We start from the raw sequence: 25,351 nt of genomic DNA, 5'->3' as shown, positions 1-25,351 counted from the left end.
GGCTACGCTGAAAATGAATATTGATGGAACTATATTAGCTTTGAAAAGGAGAGCAGTTTTTAATCTCTTGAAAACAATTGAATCAAGTCATCATCACACGTTTTACGATTTCTCACGTACTGCACCTCCTGATATTCGTAAATGCCATTTTGGATAGAACCTGGAGACACTCGTTTACTGAGACACACACGAACAGAGAAATAGAGAGCTAGAAAGATTACCGTACCTTGATGAAAGATATTTCTTTTCCAAGCCCAATACCTTTACAAGGCCACCAGGTGTTGCCAACGCCCGAATGGTAAGGTCAAAAACGACTGAAGATTTGAGCCGGCTTCTCGATTGAATAAGAAAGCTTTTCAAAGCGAAATTCGGTTCGCCTTTTCATATAGTTCTGATCACAGAGAATATCAAAGAATTCCAGTTATAACATCTGCGTGTACACGTATGCACTATGTACGAGTTGTGTCGCCAGCTATAGTTCTAATACCTGAAAAAATAAGCCCTTGAATAGTAGTAAGAATAAAGACGAAAACGGTAAATTATGCTTCTCCCTTACTTCACAATGGTAGATGATATTGATCCAGTGGTGTGAATTTCCATTACTAGTTAAACATATCTTCCTTAACACGCTAACTTTGATTTATAAGTTTTCATATTTTCTTCCATTTTTTTGTGGGGGGGCGTGGGGCCCTTGTGCTTTTTGGCCTCTTACTATTCTTTGCCAAGTGAATACTAATGGCTTTCAAATTGGATTGTTTCTTCTTTTTCTTCTTCTTGTGTACCGGCATTGAAATGATCCCTCCCCCGGACGCAATTCCTGAGATGTATGCTAGTATTGCACCAGCCCTGGTTGTTTTGTCATGCCCCTAGATTAGCTTAGGTTGGCTTAGATGACGGATTAGTAAAAATTTAGGTGTGGAAAACATTATGAGATTAATTTCAAGAAAATGCTGTGGTTAGTTTTTAAAATAGGGCGTCCCGCTTTTTTCAGGGAAAGGTTCCGTACTCGGTTACATCTCGGGAAAATGCCACCCGGACGATTCATTAAGACCTTTGCGTAGAGATGATTCATTATTGCCATCGATGGAAAACATTAGACATGATTAAATTCTGTTTCGAAACTGCGTCTTTCGTTTTCCTTAGAAATAGGATATTTGGTCTCCTTCTCTCTTATCATATCTTCAATTCCCTCTTTTCTTTCTTTTACCTTTAGGCTTCTTCGCTTATTTCTCCTCCTCTCTTGCCTTAATTCTTCTTTCTTATCCACCTTCCCTTTATCGTAGTCTTAGTGACGCCAGATTTGATTTATAAATCAATCTATCCTCCTCCTCCTCGACCCCGTAGGGGGTTAGTGCCGTCAGTGCACCTCATGCGGTGCAATGTAGGCATTACTTAAGGGTCTTTGCAGCTTGCCTTCGGCCCCTAGCTGCAACTGCTTTCATTCCTTTTACTGTACCTCCGTTCATATTCTCTTTCTTCCACCTTACAACCCACCCTCTCCTAACAATTGAGTCATAATGCAACTGCAAGGTTTTCCTCGTGTTACACCTTTCAAACTTTTACTGTCAATTTCCGTTTCAGCTCTGAATGACCTTAGTTGCCCCAGTGCTTGGCATGTATGCCTAAAACTTATAACTCAATCCTCCTCCTCCTCGTGTAGCCTCCCTGCTCCTCTGGGCCCTTTAACTCCTATTTCCCTTTTTCATCTCCTTGCCTCCCTATTTCCTTTCTTTCGTTGTATACCTCCTCCACCTTTTCCAATTTTTCCTCCTCTTCCCCGTCCCTTCTTTCATCATTTCCACCTCCCCATCCTCCCCTCCTCCTTCCATAATCCTCTTCCAAATCGATCTTCCTCATATACTAATAACATATAACGTATCTACACTCCTCATTCATCAGAAGTGAGAGCAAAGTGAAAATATCTGTATGAATAAGAAGACAACGAAAAGAAGCCCTCGCCCCTTTAACGACAAATCTTTTCGAAGCGATTCGAAATTAGATTTAACAACATCTGAGGACCATTTATTGACTGACATGCGCTCGTTCGGAAGAAAACTCGATTCGTTTATGGTCTGTTTATTTCTACTGGAATGTTTATGGTGGCATCATGGCCGACGGGACTGATCTACCTGCTCATTGAAAATCTTCTGTAACTGTTGTCATGTGACGTGATTCTTCGTTCTTGAACTGAAAAGGGAAGATATATGTTAATGTCCGTCCATTTTAATCCTAAATATTTTCAGCATAGATATTTACCAGATGATGAATAAGTCGGAATGAAATGCCTTGAATAGAAATTAAATGAGATGTTTTCAAGCGATAGTAATGAAGAGATAAATATATAAAAAAAAAAACAAAGCGTCCTTAAATAGGTACGTCTTACTTAGCTATACGATGAATGCTTGCAGAGACTGAACAATTTAAAACTCAAAAAGTCGTACATTGAATATGAATATTTTGTGAAATCTAGTATTTAGCCATCTAGTACAAGCTCAGAGTACAATCTGTCGAGTCATTCATAGTTTTGCAACGGGAAGAATCATGATACAGTAATTAATTCCCTGGATTATAACGGGATTAATTGCCGTTTCATGCTTCCCTCCCGTTCCAAAACTATGAATGATTCGATAGATTATACACGCTCAGGGAGAGTGTACTATGATGACGAAATATTAGATATCACCAAATTTTCATACTCATTTCACGCTCTTCCGTAAATAAATTGAGAGAGAGAGAGAATACACTGAAATAACAGTAGTGATCGAGGTTCTTAGTATCTTGCAATCATTTTAACAAATAAAATTTAGTGCAGAAAAAATGCTAGTAGTGGTTCTTTCTCATTCCTCAAGGCCAAAAAATTTCGCCTCTCTCTCTCTCTCTCTCTCTCTCTCTCTCTCTCTCTCTCTCTCTCTCTCTCTCTCATTTCATTTTCTGTGCGCTGCTTCGTTTCTTCCTTTCATAAGAGTGTCTTTCGGTCACCCTTCCCGCTCGATCTCCATTTGTGTAAATTAAAATTGTTTTGCTTCCCCATTTCAGTTTCTGTGATGATACAAATATTGCTGAATACTCATGGGATGTCTGTGTTTGCATTGCTGCTTTATCTGCAGCGTGTAGGTGTTTTTTAAATCTCATCAGCTTGGGTTTATGCGGTTGTATTCGAGGATAGATAAGTGCGTACACAGGCGTTTGTATAACTCATCAAATTAGGTGTATACGTATGTATTTGATGTCAGGTAAGTGCATGTGTAGGTGCTATCATATCTCATCTACTAGTGTATATGCGTGTGTATTTGAGATAGATGAGCGTATGTGTGTGGGTGTATAGGGATGCATGTATATTCAAGGCTTTGTGTCTGTGTGTACAGTATACACGCAGGAGACGGTAATGAATTCATCTTAGTGCTCCTCCCACTGCGCCAGAGACGTAACAACGCAATTCTTTACCAACGCACATTTCCAGTCGTTCAAGTGCCAATTACTGAACGAAACAGGTCAGTGCGAATTTTTCAACTGGTCTTCGCTGTCATTAGGTATTTAAATTTTGCTGGCAGTGTTCTCGATTTGTTTATTTGTGAACGACGTACTGTTCCACGGTGGAAAGGTTGATTTCTGTGCTTCTGAAATTAAAGGCTGTGTAATGTAATTCTCTTGTCTGTTTTTGGCAAACGCATGAAAACTTTGTCTTCGTCTCATTTATTTCATGGCTTATTTTTGTCGTTTAGAAGGCGTTTAGCTGTTGCTTTTAACTATGCCTTATAGTGTATATAGTACGCTGCTGTTTTGGACGTCATAACATGATTAAACATTTTTAATTAAGAGAATTATTTAGTGTTATGTAATTAGGCATAACAAACCGTTTCAGTCCTATTTATTGCTACATTTCTCCTCTTGCAAGACTGTGTGCTGAAGGTATCAAATTAATTTGGGTATACTTATAAATAATTCAGAGCAATACTAAAAGAATTTTTCTTTTCAGGATCTGTTGGACTGAAGCCTTGAGGGAATATTTCCTTAGATTTCCAGAGTCTTCCATGCTCGGTGGACCACCAGCCCATCCACTTTAAATCCGGAAAACACCCATTCGAGACAACAATCGGGATTATATGGTATGTATACATTTATACAATCTCCCTGAAATTTTATCTCCAGCGCCTGGTTCCTGACGCATACCATTTCAGGCGGCCAAGTGCTTTTGATTTATTTTATTACTAGTTTCCCGTTATGTCAGTTCGTATATCTGAAGAGGCCAGTGCGGTTTTGGGATTTATAGCGCCATCCGATTACCATTAAGCATATTTTCTCCACGAACTCTCCTGCGAAATTAAACCCCTTACAGATGTTAATAATTTCGTGATTCTTTGAACACCTGCGCCCGTTTAGGTAATGTTAATAAATTTAATGTTATGTTGGTTTGATGTTAATGTGTCCTTCCCTGATTTACTTAAGTTAACCGTCCATAACTACAAGCAGTTAGGTAGAAGACTTCCATAACTACAAGAAGTTAGGGAGAAAACTTCCTTAACTACAAGAAGTTAGGGAGAAATCTTCCATAACTACAAGAAGTTAGGTAGAAATTTTCCGTAATTACAAGAGGTTAGGTAGAAATCTTCCATAACTACAAAAAGTAAGGGAGAAATCTTCCATAACTACAAGAAGCCAAGGAGAAATCTTCCTTAACTACAAGAAGTTAGGGAGAAATCTTCCATAACTACAAGAAGTTAGGAGAAATTCTTCCATAACTACAAGAAGTTAGGGAGAAATCTTCCATAACTACAAGAAGTTAGGCAGAAACCTTCCATAACTCGAAGAAGTTACGGAGAAACTTTCCATAACTACAAGAAGTTAGGTAGAAACCTTCCATAAATTCAAGAAGTTAGGGAGAAATCTTCCATAACTACAAGAAGTTAGGCAGAAACCTTCCATAACTACATGAGGTTAGGTAGAAACCTTCCATAAATTCAAGAAGTTAGGCAGAAACCTTCCATAACTACAAGAAGTTAGGGAGAAACCTTCCATAACTACAAGAAGTTAGGCAGAAACCTTCCATAACTACAAGAAGTTAGGGAGAAACCTTCCATAACTACAAGAAGTTAGGCAGAAACCTTCCATAACTACAAGAAGTTAGGTAGAAACCTTCCTTAAATTTAAGAAGTTAGGCAGAAACCTTCCATAAATTCAAGAAGTTAGGTAGAAACCGTCCTTAAATTTAAGAAGTTAGGCAGAAACCTTCCATAAATTCAAGAAGTTAGGGAGAAATCTTCCATAACTACAAGTAGTTAGGCAGAAACCTTCCATAATTTCAAGAAGTTAGGTAGATGGTTTAGTGTTACTACGTGATTAAATAAAATCCTTGTTTTAAAGGACCAAGAGTTTTCGTTGTGTGCCGTTTAACGCCCTAAACAAACTTCAGGTCACAAACACTTCTTCCTGCTAAGTTCAGTGGGTGTCGGTGAGTTTTAGTTTTCTTTAAGAGAAAACTATTGTGCCGGCTTTTTCTATCCGTCCGCACTTTTCTGTCCGCTCTCAGATCTTAAAAACTACTGAGGCTAGAAGGCTGCAAATTGGTATGTTGATCATCCACCTTCCAATCATCAAACTTACCAAATTGTAGCCCTCTAGCCAGGGTAGTTTTTTTTATTTAAGGTTAAAGTTAGCCATAATTGTTTTTCTGGCAACGATATAGGATAGGCCACCACCGGGCCGTGGTTAAAGTTTCATGGGCCGCGGCTCATACACCATTACACACCGAAAGATCGATCTATTTTCGATGGCCTTGATTATAAGCTGTAGCGGCTGTACAGAAAACTCGATTGCGCCGAAGAATCTTCTGCGCATTTTGTACTTGTTTAATAGAGTTAATATCGTCGAAGCCTCGTCAGGTTTTGTTATCGTCGAGCATCACGTCATTAGGTTTAAATGTCGTCGAGTACAATTAAAGAGGTTATTTCTTAAAGCTACGAAACCTGTCTAGACAGTTAATATTCCAGAGAAGAGCTTTTATAAGGTTAAGGGCTCGTCATTAGGTTTAAGCGTTGTCTTTTCTGTGTGTTTGCTGCATAAAAGACACCCACCTAACATTTGAACACCCCCTCACCAGTCTCTCTCTCTCTCTCTCTCTCTCTCTCTCTCTCTCTCTCTCTCTCTCTCTCTCTCTCTCTCTCTCTCATAAGGGATATTACTTTTATGTGCCAAATATAAAGTATATTTACAGATGTGAATTTTAGATTATCATTTCTTTTTGTGTATAAGTTACTTCACGTGTGAAGTTTTTTTTTTTTTTTTACAAAATTATGTTTTTATATTCAAAGTAACATCGAAGTTCATGAAAACAACAAATAAAGGTAAGTCAAAAACAAAAAAATGTTATGCAGGAGAAGTGTGGAGCCCTTTGTGATGCTAATGCAATTTCTCTCTCTCTCTCTCTCTCTCTCTCTCTCTCTCTCTCTCTCTCTCTCTCTGTCTAACCAATCTGGCATCGGAAACATTTTTTTGTTATACCACGCACGTAATGACCCTCCGCAGTGCTCATTAGCGAGAGAAGCGAAGCCATTAGACCCAATTAGGTAGTAATATTACAAAGTATTTTCCCTGACAAGTAATCCATAGTGGGCTGGGTAGGGCCAACATGCAAGCCAGTCGGTCTGCGTTGTGTACAATATAATCACCAAAGGTTACATGGTCTTTAGTCATGTGTGGGAGTCAACCTGACCACAGGTCCCTTTTCATTTTACTGTCAGTGTTCGTCTCTCTTCTTCCCGTTGCTAAATTGCTTCGGTTTTGGAGGCTGAGGTATTACAGTATGCAAGCATTTTGATTATTCCTTTCTTTCATTTGTGCTTATCGTTGCAATTTCCAGTGTGAATCAATGTGTTCATGGTATTTTTTATTGAACAGAAATGCTTTGGAATAAGGCCATGCTAATATATGTGGAGAGTGTATACTGTAGATCGTATCCGTAGTTTTTACACCAAATACATTGCCAACCTTTTAACAAAAATTTCCTTTTAATTTATTCTTTTTGGTCATCTTTTGTAGCGGAGGGTAGTGTAAACAAATTAATATTCTCTCTCTCTCTCTCTCTCTCTCTCTCTCTCTCTCTCTCTCTCTCTCTCTCTCTCTCTCTCTCACACACACACACACACACACACACACACACACACTGAAGTTTCTCTGTTTTCCCTCGTAATTAAAAGCATTAACGTTTCGGAAATGAACATTTTGCATGAATTTGAAGCCTCGCACCTTCCAAGTATTCAGCTTCATCGCAAGTGTAGACCATGAATTGTATACCGAAAGAGAGACAGAAATACGGGATTATGATTTGCCAGAGTTTTCTACCAAAAGTTGAATACATTAAAGCGCCGTGTTCCATTTCCCAGATCTGTTTTACAAAAGCTATCTCTCTCTCTCTCTCTATCTATCTATCTATTTATCTATCTATCTACCTATCTATCTATGTCTGTATATATAGACAGATAGATATAGATATCTATATAGATAGATAGATAATGATGTTGAATTTGTTAACTATTAATTTTTATCAGTAGATTACTCCATATCACGTCGACAGCTTTTTATTTCTTTCAGTTTTTTTCATTCAGTTCCTAGGAAGCTTGTTTATTGCAGTAATGATCATCATTATCAAAATCATCATTATCATTATCACCTTCGGTTGACGTAGAGTTTCTTTGTATGGGAAGTGCATCCTTGATTTAGCATTAGTAGGATTAATACAGCTGTCGTTTATTTCTTTAGAGCCACCATCTATTAAGGGAGGCAGCTAAGTGAAGTAGTAATGATGATAATGATAATAATAATAAGTGATCCAACATCCTATGTACGTGTATGGCATGGCTATTCGGTGGAAATCACTTACGATATCGTTCAAGAAAAGGCAGATATGAAGGAAACGTAACTTTCTCACGTTTGGGTCAGCAACCGTCTTGGCAACAGGAAGACGAAATGGGTTCGACAATGAAGCAGTCGCCTTTAAAAATTGAGTTTTCAAAAAGCAAAGAAGTCTCTTGGGGCGACACTACTGGACACCATTTCGGATCAAAATAAGTCTGTAAGTTCATCCACGACGTTCTCTTGCATTCACCAACGACGTGGCTGGATAGAAATCACTACAGCAACCTTCCCAGCCCGAGAAGAACCCTAAAAGAGTTCAGAGGTCTGGTTAAACAAATCATTTATAACTAACTAAATAACTACAGCAACCGCGGCTACAAAGTTATTAGGGAATTCAGCAGCTGTTATGATGACCATGGCAGATTTAGAGCTGTTGCAACGATTATCATAAGAATTCATGTGTTTCTTGCTGATTCTGGTAGTACTACTAAGTCTATTCATATTACTATTTCTGTTGCTTTTGTTTCGTTACTACTACTACGGCTGTAACTCGAGCCACAGCTGTTTCTACTGGTGCTGCTCACAGTTGCCATAAACTTAGAACAAATGCTACTAAAATTACAATTTTTACTTAAAGTCAACCTAACGGTCCGAAAAAACCCGAGGGGTTCAGTAGGAGAATAGGTATCAGCCTTCGGGCTGGGGAGTTAAACAGTGGGTCTGCCACGTGTCATGGGCATTGGGACCTGTCCCACCACTGGCTGTCGGCCCAAGAAACAGGAGATCAGCACCTGCCCTATGAACCTACAGAGGCCCAGGAGGACTTTAACTTTAACTTTAACTTAAAGATAGCACCGACTGCAGCTTGCACATTTGTCATTTACGTTGCTACCTTCCACGATTTAGCATTCTGCGAATACATCAAGAAAATCTGTAAAGGATTTGAAACAGTTATGTTAAACAGAAGAGATGAACAAGAGAAAGAAATATCCATCCGTCATTCGGCGCCCATAAGGATAAGAGCTGGCAAGATGGTTATTAAGAAAATATTGTTGGACGATCCGGTGACGATGTTTCAGTATTCTATTTCTCGCCCTTGTGCGCCCTGATCAAGACAGGCGACAAGTTGTTTTCGGAAGCACAGCTGCTCTTTGCTTGGCACAAACATTATGAGGTGTTGTTTTCCACGCTTCTGTGACCATTTGCAGGAATAAGAGTGTGCATCATTTATCTTATTCACATTAATATTCAGATTTAATTTGGCACTTATGTAAATTGACATTAAGGAAAGGACTCATTAATTTCTTTAATGTTCAGACACAGCCAGAGACAGCGATTCTCTTAATGCAATGTGTCTTCAGCGTCGGTTCCACAGACTTTAAGCAGCGTCTCTCCAAGTGATATATTACCCACTAGAGAGAGAGAGAGAGAGAGAGAGAGAGAGAGAGAGAGAGAGAGAGAGAGAGAGATTCAAGCTAAAAACGGCCAGACAACCAGGGAACCTAGAAACCGATTATCTGTGTTGCGAGAAGGATTTATTCAGCTTGATTCTGAAAAGCAAATCGAAGAAGAAGAAAATGAATTAAATGGATGGACATTAGTGCTGGGTGAAATCTAAAAGTTAAAAGTGACGAAATATGAGGTTTCTAATTCGGATTATTTTTGTTTTTATTTTTTATGATTATCTTCCTACCTAATGGTGAAGAATTTTTGTAACTCTCTCTCTCTCTCTCTCTCTCTCTCTCTCTCTCTCTCTCTCTCTCTCTCTCTCTCTCTCTCTGCATAATTACTCAGAGATCTTAGTGCTTGTCTTGTAGGCAAGTGTGCATTAATCCACAGAAAAAATCGGTTTGTTTTAACTTTTCCTGTGCATCTGAATTTTGAAAATAGCATGCAATGTTGTTGTTATTATTTATTATTATTATTACTACTACTAGCTGACCAACCTGGCGCTGCCCTGGAAAACTCTGAATAACAACCAATAAATAAACTCTCTCTCTCTCTCTCTCTCTCTCTCTCTCTCTCTCTCTCTCTCTCTCTCTCTCTCTCTCTCTCTCCTGTTAAGATAGTTGCTTCAATTACATTGTCCAACATTTTTGACATTTTATTTTTCACCCCTTCTCACCCCACTTCCTATTGGGGCGCTGAACTTTGACTTAAAGGGCATCAGGAGTGTCACTATTCATCTCAGCGACCTCAAAAACTATGGATTAGACTCTAGTAGCTGTCATTTTTGGTTATTTTTGCATGTCACCCCCTTTCTACCCCCACCCCTTTTGGTGCCGGTGATGTCTTAACCACCCCCCCACTATATTCTTTTGTGGATATCAAGTCTTATGTATACTGAAATGAGGTATGGTAAACCCGTAGAGTTTAGTTCCTAAGTCTACAGGCAGAACCAGCCACATTTCAGGGAAGCCCTTTCCACCCCCACCCCCTTTGATGCCCTTCGGTGCTAGTGATGTCTTACCTCCACAGTATTCTTTTAGAGATAGTAAGTCATATGTATACCAAGTTTGGTTGAAATTGCTCAATGTGTTATGAGCTTGTTGGCACCACCCTCCCGATCCCCTACCTACCCCGAACAAACAGGTTTGCAGGAGGAGGGTGGATGTCTCCTCCACACTCTCATTCCCCTACCTACCCAGCCTCCACTCTGGTCGGACAAACCGGTTTGCAGGGGTAGGTGGCTGTGTCACGTCTCCCCTACTGTCTCTCGGGGAGGACAAACAAGATCCACTCGGATATTATTATTATTATTATTATTATTATTATTATTATTATTATTATTATTATTATTTAGTTTACAATATTAATGATAATAAAAACAATATTTAGCAACCCCTAAGACAGCGTATGCATGCGATAGTACCAAAGCTGTTTTATTATTTTAAAATCAAAGTATATGCTGTTTTCATGTGTAAGATAGGGGTTGTATTATCATCAGTGTCGCAGTGGGCTCATGTCCATATGAACCAAATCCGATAAGTTATCCGGATTCGTGCAAAGTCTTGAAGAGTATCCATACGGTTAAATGTACCAGTCAAGATCTCTGGCCTTGCGATATAGGAATTAGCTCCCGGAGGGAGGCTAGTGCCGTCAGTGCAAACCTCACGTGTTGTGTACTGTAGGCATTACTTAATGTTCTTTGCAGCGTCCCTTCGGCCCCTAGCTGCAACCTCTTTCATTCCTTTTACTGTACCTACATTCATATTCTTTCCTCCATCTTACTTTCCACCCTCTTTGAACAATTGTTTCATAGTGCAACTGCAAGGTTTTCCACCTGTTATACCTTTGTAACCTTTTACTCTCAAATTTCCTTTCTTCGCTGAATGATCTCATAGGTCCCAGCGCTTGGCCTTTGGCCGAGAGTATATATGTTCGTGTGCATTCCTATAGGAATGAGCAAAAGAAAGAAAACTTCCCACAAACGTTATCTTCATCCCACAACCCACCACTGAGCAGAATTCCTGGGAAATGAAGCAAGACTCTCATGTCATTTCACATGCGCATAGAAACAAACAAACAAAGGCACGCGCGTAAATATGCAACTTCGTCAGCGGATTAATCAAGATGTAATTGTTGCAGAACAAAAGCGCAGCGAATTTGCGTTCGTGGAAATCTTGCTTCACGGAAAAACGACATAAATGCAGCCTTAACAGAATCCAAGCACACAAACTCGCCTTTAAAAAAAACATGAAAGAAAATGCAAATACCTTGTTAGAATTTTTAATCTTTAATTTTTTTTTCTGTCGTCACCCAGAGAAAGAGAAACTGTCCAGGACTAGATTTCCCGAGATAGTTTTTTTTTTTAAGTTTTTGTAATTGTTTCTTACCTGGATATTTTGTCGATGGCAAAATGATGTGGATAGAAGAGAAATGTCTTGTTCTGTATAATTTGATAGTGAAGTAACAGTAATAACTATTATTATTATTATTATTATTATTATTATTATTATTATTATTATTATTATGTGTATGTGTGTTTGCGTTCATACATTACTTCGAAACTTTTGTTAACAGCCTTTTATCACATAGCTTGTAGTCGTGAATTTATCATTATTATCAAGAATTGCTTTATTTATTGGTAAAGAGATTGTCTCGGAATCTTCATATTATTAAACATACATTTATTAGTTCACCAACTTTTACTTTTTAATATTTATGATACAAATTTTTTTTTCCTTGATACCTCTTGCGTCTAGTCCTTTAATGAGACTGAATTTGTTCTTTTCTTTTTATTTGAGCTTCTTTTAACGGAATGACACCTCGGGCATTCGAAAGTTAAATAGAAAATTAAATTCTAAAAGTTGAATGGCATGTACTGCAAAGTTTCAAAATAAATGCTGGCGATCGCCAGAAACTTTAATGAGGTTCAAACAGAGGAGCTTTGAATGATAAAAAAAGTCTATTTTGAAATGTGGAGCGCTGACGCTGATGTTTTTTCTCACTTCTAGTTTTTTTTTTTATTTATGGTGCTTTATGATTGAATAGCTGTAACTCTGCAGTGAAGCCGATTGTATAATTGTCGAGGCCTATTTCTGTCAATTTCAAACGATACTGTTCTGAGTGACAATAAAAATTTTTTTTTTTTTAAGGAGGAAAAGTTTATCGGGAAAATATTTTCGAGTGACAATTGTTAACGTACATTCGATTACTGATCGAGGGCGGGCTTGTTACTGAATTGAAAACGAACGTCGCAATCAACGGTTATGGAAAAATCTTAGTTTACAGCGTTGCGAAATAATGTCAAAAGAAACGCTTTCAATTTCAGCCCGAATACAGACAAAAAAAAAAACGTGTCAAAGGAGACTGTATTTACGAAGTAGCGAGAGAAAACCTGGAAAAACGTATTATTATTTTCTTTTCCTTTCAATTTCTGGAAGGGACTCACGACCTCAGAAAAAGGGAGAGGCGATTTTTCATGTGATATCGAAAGCGATAGCCATTCCTTTTCGGAATAGCATGGGGTCCTATTTCCGGACACGGGGAATAGTGAAAATCCGAAGACTGTTGATTCAGCTTTTTAAATTCAAATCACGGCTGATGGGAAGGAACAGAATATTAATTTCCTGTGATGTAGATACGATTCTGTAACCAGGGATGATTAATTATTTATTTATTCTTCTCATAAACATTTTTACAAGGAAGGATTAATAATTTATTGCCATTTCTCTCTCTCTCTCTCTCTCTCTCTCTCTCTCTCTCTCTCATGAACATTTTTACAAGGGATGATTAATAATTTATTGCCATCTCTCTCTCTCTCTCTCTCTCTCTCTCTCTCTCTCTCTCTCACACACACACAAACATTTTAACACACACACACACACACACACACACACACACACAAATCTTTAGAAGGAATGATAAATGATTTATTATTCTCTCTCTCTCTCTCTCTCTCTCTCTCTCTCTCTCTCTCTCTCTCTCTCTCTCTCTCTCTCTCTCTCTCTCTCTCTCTCTCTCATAAACATTTTAATAGGACTGATTAATATTTTTACTCTCTCTCTCTCTCTCTCTCTCTCTCTCTCTCTCTCTCTCTCTCTCTCTCTCTCTCTCTCAGAGGAATCCAATATGGAAACAAATGCTTATCGATGGACGAATTAACCGAGACAAAGCATTGCTGTGCACACGAAAAAAATATTATGGAAACAAAAGCGTTCGTTGACGCTTGAATGCGACATCGGCTAAATTTTCTAAAGAACAGAAACCGAGAGACGGGAAGACTGAACAGAAAAGTAACCTACCTCAATGAAGTGTATAGAATGAAGGGACTGCTACCATTATTACTACTGCTCTAGCCTTATTATTATTATTATTATTATTATTATTATTATTATTATTATTATTATTATTATTATTATTATTATATAAATTGTTGCCCAAAGTTAACTTATTCCTTAACTACTTATTATTATTATTATTATTATTATTATTATTATTATTATTTTAACGCAGCTGTTCAAAGTTCATTTATTCATTTACTGCAATATAAACTCAACGGCATCTAGATTCGGCTATTATTATTATTATTATTATTATTATTATTATTATTATTATTATTATTATTATTATTATTATTATTATTATTGTTCACCGTGTTCCGTAAAATGAACAGAAAAATTCTATTTTCATTTTAATTCCAACTTTTTATCCTTAAAGTCTGATTACATCGTATAAGTTGGAACTCATGACATACCTAAATGAGTGACTTTAACCTTCTTTAGAGGTCACACAACAACGTAATGAAAATTAGAAAAAAAAATCAGCAAAAGACTCCCTTTTGCTGTGTGATATGTGGGCAGATCTAACATGGATATATCCATTACTGTTACTCTATGAAAAATTGGTAATTAAAAAAAAAAAGTCGTCGCTGTAAATGCAGTATGTTCCAACACCCCAAAAACAAATAACTATGCCCCTCTGAAAAAATGCTGCATACATAACTTTTATAAAGGTGAGGGTGAACTCGCTAATGATGCGTCCAGGTCTGAGAGTTCGCTAATGATTTATTTTTACATTTATGTTGATCTTTCTATATGAATAATAACTGAAATATGGATAGGCATCTCATTATAGTGAGCTGATCTTCATCGTGTATTTTATGTGCGTAATGTTTAATATTAATATTTAATATTAATGGAGATATTCAAAATACTCAGATTTTTTCCCTTACTGAATGTGGGTATAATTATTTTTGCTGTAGTTAAAAGTTACCAAATTTATGTGTATTATTATTATTATTATTATTATTATTATTATTATTATTATTAAGTTAATGGGAACCGAAGATAACAGTCCCAGTGTAGATAGATAGGTATAATTTACGCTGAATAAAAGTGAATGTTCTCAATATTTCGCGCCGGCTTCCCTTTTGAAAAGGAGCTTTGCTGAAATGAAATCATTAATGACGATTCCATTGACCGGCGACATTTCTCTCGACAGCAATGAGGAAGAGAAGGGGAAGAAGAAGCCAAAAGTGAAAATGAGAGAGAGAGAGAGAGCTATTATAATTTTACTTAGGATGAAGAAACATCACCACCATCAGAGAATCCTCGTCACCCAAAAACATACATCTTCCCTTAATAATAATAATAATAATAATGAGGTAGGCTTGTGATAACCACGACCAGGCGCCCCATCTTTCCCTCATACCCAGTGAAGTTTACTTATGTTTGCATTGGTGTGCGCGCGCGCGTGCATTGATGCATTGTCTCGGTTAATTTGCCCACGGTTAATGGTGCCACGGAACGACAGATTTCTAAATGCCTGTAAACATCACCGTCTAGTTTTGACAAAAGTGCTTTCTAGTTTTACAAGATCACTGTCGCATCGTACAAAATCAGTCTAGTTTTACAAAATCTGTGTCCAGTTTTACAAAATCACTGTCACATTTTACCAAGTCACTGTCTAGTTTTAAAAAAAATCACCATCTAGTTCTACAAAGCCACCGTCTAGTTCGACAAAATCGCTGTCAAATTTTACAATATCACCGTCTAGTTTCACAAAACCCGTGTTTAGTTTTACAAAATCAGCCTCTCTGATTTTAGGCGTTTAAGTGAAATATTCATGGGGCTTAAGGTTAAGCATAAGAAACTACATCTCATGGCTATTAAGAATCCGTTTCCCATAATACCCATAGTTGAAGGGTCGGTGGCTCAGTAAAGTTTAGGAAACATGGGTATATGTTATTCTGCTAGGTATCAAATACATGCGAAGCCTTTACATAAAAGCAATGTCTAGTCGATGTCACTAGAACAAGCATAACGCCACGTGTAATACGACACTTTCAGGTCTTTTTTGTTTGCCAGTTAGGAAAATTGCCATTTTATTTTTACAAAGGTCTTTCTAAGAGGGAGAGGGTTGAAGGCGCAATTAGTATTCGTAACATCAAGTTAGACAATTCTCAAGAAAGGGGTTTCACAGAGCAAAAACTGCAAAGACAATAGAAGCAGCAGAAACATAATAAAAGATTTCGCCCAGGAAATGAAAACCATAGTGATGCGTGAAGATAATACCTTGCCATTTTTGCCTCCATTTTCTGGAAAGACTTCATTTTTCAAACACTGTTGTTTCAAGTAGTTGCGAGTCACTTCTTCAGCAGCTGTCGAGCTAAGAAGCGTCGCTTTAAAATGTCAGTTAGGATCTCGACGAACCACTCCAAATGGGAGGCCGACTTGCGAAAAGGCCAAGGGAAGAAAGTCGTGATATTTTTATGCAAAATGAGCCCCAGATATATATATATATATATATATATATATATATATATATATATATATATATATATATATATATATATATATATATATATATATATATATATATATGAAGATAAAATCCATGAAGAAAGGAAACACTGGAGTGCTGCGAGGCCTTTCGACACTACGTCCTTTACTTAGCAGACTGAAGAAATATAAAGTAAGTTTACAAGAAAGCTCATATAAATGACAGATGGGGGATTATAAAGGAAACATATGTACCTGTAATCCCAACACAATTGAAGTAAGTTTAGCAAAGAACTGCCATATAAAACAGATGGGGTTAAATATTTACCTGGGTTTTACAATTTTGTTGGATTAGGATCAACCGTTCCCCATCTGTCAAGCTATACTGAGGACAGGACAATTAAAAGATTCGTTCAGTCAGGACTAATTAAAGGACGGGTACTAAAAAAATTTTTAGTTGGTCAGTCACGACCCTGTATAATCTTTTAATTGTCCTGTCCTGCTTCTGAGACGGTTGATCTAATCCTTTGTAAAACCTCTTAAATATTTAACCCTGTTTTGGCAGTTCTGCTAATTCTTCAATTGTGTTGGATTCCAGGTACATATGTTTCCTTTATAATCCCCACCTGTCATTTATATGAGCTTTCTTTGTAAACTTACTTTTATATTTCTTCAGTCTGCTAAGTAAAGGACGTAGTGTCGAAAGGCCTCGCATCACTCCAGTGTTTCCGTTTCCTTCGAGGATTTTATCTTTATTTATATATTCATCACGTTCCATATTTTCGTGATTCAGTTATACATTATATATATGTTACAGTCAACACGCGTAATCAGTCATTACGCGAAATGACTGAAATTTCAGTCATCACGCGTAATGCACTTAGGGGACATTTGATCCCCCAGGAGCTAGTGCTAAACACGGCGAAACAGTGAGTCACCTACACTGTTTCGCCGGGTTTAGTACTAGTCCCTGGGGTCAAATGTATTTCGCCGTGTTTAGTACTAGCTCCTGGGGATCAAATGTCCCTAAGTGCATGACGCGTGATGACTGAAATTTCAGTCATTACGCGTAATGACTGATTACATGTTGACTGTAATATATATATATATATATATATATATATATATATATATATATATATATATATATATATATATATATATATATATATATATATATATATGTGTGTGTGTGTGTGTGTGTATATATGTGTAATGAAAAATGGCCATATACAGTAAATTAAAACAAGGGAGGACAGAAGAGGGTTACGCCTCAGGTAATACCTCAGCACCTTTTCTGAAAACAATGGATCTGGCAGTACGCAAGAAAAATGTTTACTCGACCACATTCCATAGAGAGAAGATAGAGAGGGATTGTTGTGTAATGTTAAAGAGATATGCAGGTGCATATATTTTTCGGCACACCCAACTAACGAAATATTATTTTAAACGTTACCTAAGAAACCGGGATTTGGACTAACGAGATGTTTCACTATGAAAAAGAAAATCAAGAATACCATATATTTAGCAGATGCTGTTCCTGCATTATTCGTAACCATAAGATGAAGTTGAATTTCTGATTGTGTTCGCAGAATTCTCTGTATATGTTGAAATTGTTATTGTTATCTAAAAAGACCTCTTTCTAGTTAAAGATGTTTCTAGTAGAAGCTTATTCTTTTTTTTCAGTAGATCAGCGCTCCTAGTTGTTTGCAGTACTTGTCGCTGAACGTTATAATCCCAGTTTCTTTGCTTTAATGATTTAAAGACGCTACGCATTCCTGACAATTTGGCCTGCACATTCGTTTTGAATCATTCAAGGTGCTTAACATACCTACTAACTTTGAACTTCGAAGCATTTGGTGTTCAGTGTATTTGGTGCTCATTGTGCTTCCTATTCATGCGAACTTTAAATTTAAATTTTTAAATTTGAGTTTTCATAAATAAATCAAGATTCTGTTTATACTTAGGACACGCAAGATCATAGCTTGTTTAAATGACTGAAGATTCTTTACATATCCACGAACCTTGATTCATTTCCGTTGGACAAAGATGCTCCTTAGAAATCATTCATTTCCTGATTGGAGAAAATATAAATGGGACATTGAATATGATAACTTTATTCTAGTTCTTTACTGTTGCAGTTGGTAAATATTAGTTGATCCTCTTAATCTTCTTCCTCTACGTAGCCTTTGTGTCTTTTATCCGAAGAGGTTGACACATCACCAGAAATTCGAGAGGATTACAAGGCAATTTTTAACATTTTTATTATGTGTGTGTGTGTATATGTATGTATATATATATATATATATATATATATATATATATATATATATATATATATATATGATTTATATGTGTGTGTTAATATATGTGTGTGTATATGTGTATATTTGTATATGTACATGTATGTATAATTATGTTATGTATATGTGTGTATATAATTATATATATATATATATATATATATATATACATATATATATATATATATATATATATGTTTAAAAATCACAGTAGATGCACATGACTTCAGTGCATATATATATATATATATATATATATATATATATATATATATATTAGAGAGACTGCACGTTAGATAGGCTGCGAAAGTAAACAATAGCAGGCTCCACAACACACTTAGAAGCGAGACTTATACAGTAACTACAAAAAAAGCATTTTTATTTTTAGGCAAGGTGGGCCCAAGTAATGATCCATTAAAAGGATTAGATGATGGTGTCTCTTTGACTCTTTCGGAGAACGACCTTCCTTGTCACTTGCAGCCAGAGACATTCAAATTTTTTCTCGTTCACCCTTCAAGATATTTAGGCTGCTCTGTAAGTTAGAAGTAAACTTTTTTTTTTAACGAACAGACAAGGAAAATGGTGTCTTTAATGTCCGCTACGTTGGTTGCCTCGGATTATTTTTATTATTATTATTATTATTATTATTATTATTATTATTATTATTATTATCATTATTCCGTTACATTGGTTGTCTCTGATTATTATTATTATTATTATTATTATTATTATTATTATTATTATTATTATTATTATTGCTGCTGCTGCTGTTGCTATTCTAAATTTTCAAAAGTTCATTTGGTACAAGACTAACAAGATATTTGCCAGCTAATTAAATTTCCACAAAATAGGTCGTCCATATATAAAATTAGAATTACCAAGTGAATAAAGCTGCATCTACAGAAAACAATTTTGTACATATAAATGTACAAAGCAGTAAGAGTCATGAAACTCGCATTACACTATCAAATCATTTAGACATAATATTGTCTCGAATCCAAAGTACAGTACATGGTATGTGTATTCGCATTGGCTGCAGATTAGAAAGGCCCATTACAAAGGAATAAAAATGACAGAGTAATTTCCACGAGACAATGCGCAGGAATAAAAAGAAAGAGTAATCTCCGCGAGATATAATAGTGAAAGCAATGCTCTACCAGCGAAGATATTTCCTAAGAACCTTGCAGCTGTCAGCAGCTGACCTTTCCACTTTTCTGGCGAGGTTTCAAGTCCGTTTCATTCTTTCCTTTCATTTTTTCGCCTGGAAATAAGTCTTGACGGGCGTCCCTTGCATCTGATACTGCCATTTTTGTTCTCACACCAGCGTCAGTTTCCCAAGTTCAGCCGCGGAGGCTCCTCTGCCGCGCCAATATTAATGGAGATTCCCAGTTCCCGAGTGCAAATCCTCATCGTTGCAATGCGCCTGAAGTTCGTACTACATGTCTTTCTTGAGGAATTTGTCAGTGACGAATCTGCAGATTTGTATGTTTTTTTTTTTTTTTTCCTCTCTCACGTCGCCCAACCGCTCCAATCATTTCCTCCATTCGGCCAGGATCTTTTTTGAATATCTGTTTTCATGCTTAATATTTGCTAACTTAATAACCTACTTAACTTTGTAGTTTATGAACAAATAAACACAAATACAAACACACACTTTGTTTAGTTGTTGTTGTTGACTATAAGTGCATTGTTTAGTTGTTAGTCGACTATAACAGTATGTTCACAACCGTAGGAAAATGTCAGAATGCATGGGCTGGCAACTTCATCCCTTGTGGGTTATTGTCGGTCTCTAAAAGGTGTTTCTTTTCTGGTTTTTAACAAGGATTTTCGGATGAGGTTGCTAGCCTATGCCTTTCTCCACACTCAGCCGCATCCACTACAGTCGACGATAGGTGTTTTGAGAAGAATAGTTCCTCCATTTACCATAAATTTAATGTTAAGAAATACATAGCTCTAAAATTTTCCCGGGACTGACATATATACCCTCTTGTGCGAGCAAAATACTTCCCCTTATTTTACTCAAAAAGCTAAATTCTCGTGAGCCTCTCCGGACGACATGAAGTAACTTCATTAGCTTCAGAATTTTGCATAATTCCACAATGAGAATTAACTCATTCCTTTTTACTTGTAACATTTCACCTGAAGTAAAAATACCTACAGTCCTAATGAACGCTGCGAACCGCAGAGTTCATTATCACCACGTTTTTCTTTCATTCCTTTGTTTCTTTAATAAGAGACTTTTATTTCTTATTCTCCGTCAGATTTATACGTTTATATTTTCCTGTCAAGCGTAACAGTCTTGTCGCGGACATTTAAATAAAGAATAAGTCTTTTCTTTGCAGCCAAACTCATTTCTTTTAGTTTTCTGTAAAAGAAAACTATTGAGTTGGCTATTTTCTGTTCCTTTGCACTTTTTCTGTACGCCCTCAGATCTTAAAAACTACTGAGGCTAGAGGTTTGCAAATTGGCATGTTGGTCATCCACCCTCCAGTCATCAAACATACCAAACTGCAGTCTTCTAGACTCAGTGAATTTTATTTTATTTAAGGTTAAAGTTAGCCATGATCGTGCGTCTGGCAACGCTATAGGACAAGCCACCACCAGACCGTGGTTAAGGTTTCATGGGACGCAGCTCATACAGCATTATACCGAGACCGCCGAAAGACAGATCTATTTTCGGTGGCCTTGATTATACGCTGTACAGAAAACTCGATTGCGCCGAAGTTCCTTCGGCGCAATTTTTACTGTTTTTTACTGTGGCCAACGCTTACGCAAAAAAAAAAAAAAAAAAAAATTTTTTTTTAACAGCAGTGTTTCCCGCCTTTCGCCACCTGGAGAGAATGATTGATCAGATTAACTGGCGTCACACCAACAGAAGTTCTAGGCAACTAAAGAAATAAAAACTTAGGAACCAAATTGCCTAACCTGATAACTCTTTCTCTGTCTTATACTTGTCTTTTTCGTATATTGATAATTGTATAATAATGAGAATAACTGTAATGATAATAGTAATAGGGAATGTGTTTCTACATATTTATTTTTTCTGTGTGTAACAAGGATAATGTGCGTGTAGTGAAATCCACGTTTATTCTTGCCGCCGTTCAGCCCGGGGTCGGCTTCTGTTATCTCTAGTCTCTATTTAAGGATACAAAATGAAGGCGCCCTAGTTCGAGTTTCCGGGCGGTGCGTAACATTCTAGGGTCGGGACGTACTGTCTCGATCCTCCCTTATCTTACCCTCATTTATGACAGTATGGTTACACTAAAAAAAAAAAATAATAATAATAATAATAATAATAATAATAATAAGTGGTATCAGGTTATCGAGCTGGTAATTTTGTTACTAAAATCTTTTTTATCACCATTATTGATAATATTTGTGTGGTTACTTATTCTCTGTGAATCATAAAAGACATATTTGCAAAGCATTTTAAATTTTGCAAAATAGCCAGTGTGCGGAATAGGTACAGATTAACTATACGTATGGCCTAAAAAAAATTAAGCTTTCAAACTAATAGGAAAATTTGGATTTAAAGGTCACTTACGAAATGTTTTAATAAATGCTTGCTTAATCTAGTTTTCTAAAAAATAAAAAATTCTCAAAATAATCATTTTTATCCATATAACTCTTATACGATTAAAATACTAGCACGAAAGAGACAATGCGTCTTTAAGGACACATCTTGGTTTTATTATTCTCAGTCCCGTTCAAACCAAGATGCATCTTTGTTATAACTTTAGGCTGAGAAATCTTCTTCATTAGGGAGAAATTTATTCGCACCAAGTATAGCCTTCTCTTTCTCCTTTCTTCTTCTTTTGCCGGAAATATCGTAGTTTTAGGGAAAAAATAAGTATCGGGTGTTAATGTTTTCTTTAAAACGAAACATTTTCCTATAAACAGATTATGCGTTCGAGTCAGTTGTTTGCTCTCTCTCTCTCTCTCTCTCTCTCTCTCTCTCTCTCTCTCTCTCTCTCTCTCTCTCTCTCTCTCTCTCTCTTGCTTAGATGCTGTCACGCAATACAACTCTTCTTAAGCATAATCATATTTAGAGACCTCCAAGAAAAAGAAGAAAAAGTAGGACTACTACTATTTTTCAGAGTAAAAAAAAATTAAATTTATGTAGTCCATTTGCGAAGTCCTTGCAGATAAATATTCCGCTTGGAGACGTTTAGTCCAAACTTCAGGCAAGTTTTAACGATATGGATTTGCACTGGAGAATTCGGAACAGAAGGCATACGAATCTCCATTAATGCCGACGTGGCTGAACTTGGGAAGTTGAGGCTGGTGTGTGAGAGAGAGAGAGAGAGAGAGAGAGAGAGAGAGAGAGAGAGAGAATGGCAGTATCAGAAGCAGGGGACGCCCATTAAGACTTATTCCCAGAGAAAAAGAAATTAAAGGAGAAATAAGGAAACGGTCCTCAAAGCTTCTCCCCAGGAAAAGTAAGAAGGTCAGCTGCTGACAGCTGAAAGCTTCTTCGAGGTATACGTTTATCTCAGAAAGACATTGCCTTTGACATATTGTCTTAAGGGAATTACTTCTTTTCTCACGTTCACGACATCTAAATGAAATACCTCGATTAATATGAGATATCAGTTCGATGGGCTTGGTGAGAGAGAGAGAGAGAGAGAGAGAGAGAGAGAGAGATTCAAAAAAGTTTTAAAATTTCTTCACCATTAGGAAGGAAGATAATCATCATCAAAAACAAAAACAAAAATAATACGAATTAGAAATGGAATACCTCGATTGATATAGGATATCAATTTGAAGGACTTGGAGAGAGAGAGAGAGAGAGAGAGAGAGAGAGAATGGCCATCCAGTATCCAAAACAGTAGACAAGAAAAACCATTAGCAGTTCCTTCTGATGGATCATTTACCACATGTTGATGCCAACTTTAGGGAGGATCGATCTACTTGTCTAAAGTCACTTAAAGGAGGAGTGTTTCGGCGCCTTTGGTGAAGTCTGCCACTGCTTACTTAGTATCCCATCTAGCACTCTGACCATCTCTCTCTCTCTCTCTCTCTCTCTCTCTCTCTCTCTCTCTCTCTCTCTCTCTCTCTCTCTCTCTCTCTCTCTCTCCCAAGTCTTTCAATTGATTATATCAATCAGGTATTCCATTTCCAGTTCGTATTATTTTGGTTTTTATTTTTAATGATTATCTTCCTACGTAATGGTGAAGAATTTATATAACTTTCTTCGAATCTCTCTCTCTCTCTCTCTCTCTCTCTCTCTCTCTCTCTCTCTCTCTCTCTCTCTCTCTCTCTCTCCAAGTCCTTCGAATTGATTATATCAATCGAGGTATTCCATTTCCAGTTCGTATTATTTTGGTTTTTATTTTTAATGATTATCTTCCTACGTAATGGTGAAGAACTTATATAACTTTCTTCGAATCTCTCTCTCTCTCTCTCTCTCTCTCTCTCTCTCTCTCTCTCTCTCTCTCTCTCTCTCTCTAAGTCCTTCGAATTGATTATATCAATCGAGGTATTCCATTTCCAGTTCGTATTATTTTGGTTTTTATTTTTAATGATTATTTTCGTACCTAATGGTGAGGAATTTATATAACTTTCTTCGAATCTCTCTCTCTCTCTCTCTCTCTCTCTCTCTCTCTCTCTCTCTCTCTCTCTCTCTCTCTCTCTCTCTCTCTCTCTCTCTCTTAATGAGAACACACTAAAGATATCCCATCAAGGAATAATATAAGAGCAATATTCATTGACCAAATCAGCCTCTTCGAGTAAAATACAAACTGGTTTGAGTGGAAAGGATTGTAACAGAAGAAGAAGAAGAAAAAGTCGAAGAAGAATAAAAACAAAAAAAAGAAGTAAAACTCGTATTCAAAGTCATTTTCTCCTGCTCAAACTTTAAACAAACCCGAACGTGAAATCCAGATGCAGTCGGCTTATTCAAAACTGCTCAACACTCAATTAGATCAGCATACAAAGCGCATCTAAGGAACACTCCAACCTTTAATGTTGTTTCTCCCTTTTGGGGAATGCTGCCAAGTGTCGTCGGATAACGCAATTGAGTGCTTGCAGATTGTCTTGGATATGAACCTGGATTCGGACTTAGGTGGTGCATCTTGAACCTTCAGAAATGGTGCTACAACCTTTAGATGATTTCACACTGTAACATTTGAGTGTGGTATGCATGAGTGCTTGTTCTCTCTTTCTCTCTTTCATGCATGAGGCATGCATGCTTGCCTCATGCATGCTTGCACATGCATGAGGCAATCTGTTTGTGCATTTTTATTTCGTCGATTCACATGTCTGTGTCCACATCTTTGCAAAAGTACCAGCAACAAACAGTGGCATTTAGAGTTCTGTTCTTTTTCGAAGACTGGTATAAATGTTATAGAAACTTTCCGTTAAATTGTTTTCCACAGTTCTATTTAGATTAACAAAAAGAAATCGGGTGAAGAAGCTGCGGACAAATAAAAGTTTAATTCATCCTGCTGACCTTTTACATAAGAATGGTAAGCGCAGTTGTTTTCTTCATCAGGACATGAGTTAGTCAGACTAACTGAAACTTTAATCGGTTGGCCCGAAAGGAGAAGAGAAAAATGTGGTTGTTGAACTCTTCTGGTGTACTCAACAATGCTGATTTTTGAAACATAATATATCAAAAGACTTCGAAACAGATATGATCAAGATTTTAATTTTAGAGTTTGGACGCAAAACACATGTACCGTGACCAAGAAATAACGATTAGCATATTGCAGGAAAGATATCAAGAGTAACGTCTAAAATATTATGTGTAGGAAAGATGGAACGATCTGGAGCAACACGTAAAGTAGTATTAGAGGAAAAGCAATGTGTAAACGTACGATATAATTAGAGCGAATCAGACGAGACAACATGAATGTGGCTAATTAGAAAGGGCCTGTGTTTTCCTAACGATGTTCTAGAGAAGAACTTACCGCTTTGTTCGTCTATCAACTATAAACTGCCAAAAGAACCTCCCAAGCGTCTTGCCACCGT

General features: G+C 36.9%; 1 long non-coding RNA gene across 1 annotated transcript in view; it reads left to right on the top strand.

Annotated features, from left to right (window-relative positions):
- LOC136842471 (uncharacterized) overlaps positions 1–25,351 on the top strand; it is a 259,774-nt gene that overhangs the window by 182,045 nt on the left and 52,378 nt on the right. Inside the window, exon 2 of the long non-coding RNA XR_010854227.1 lies at positions 3,977–4,106. This is a non-coding gene — a long non-coding RNA (uncharacterized lncRNA). The remainder of the gene's footprint in view (positions 1–3,976; positions 4,107–25,351) is intronic.

Source organism: Macrobrachium rosenbergii, chromosome 10, assembly GCF_040412425.1.
Source record: "Macrobrachium rosenbergii isolate ZJJX-2024 chromosome 10, ASM4041242v1, whole genome shotgun sequence".
NCBI classification, from domain to species: domain Eukaryota; kingdom Metazoa; phylum Arthropoda; class Malacostraca; order Decapoda; family Palaemonidae; genus Macrobrachium; species Macrobrachium rosenbergii.
The sequence above is the reverse complement of the archived record's forward strand: the minus strand, read 5'-3'. Positions and strand labels throughout refer to the sequence as shown.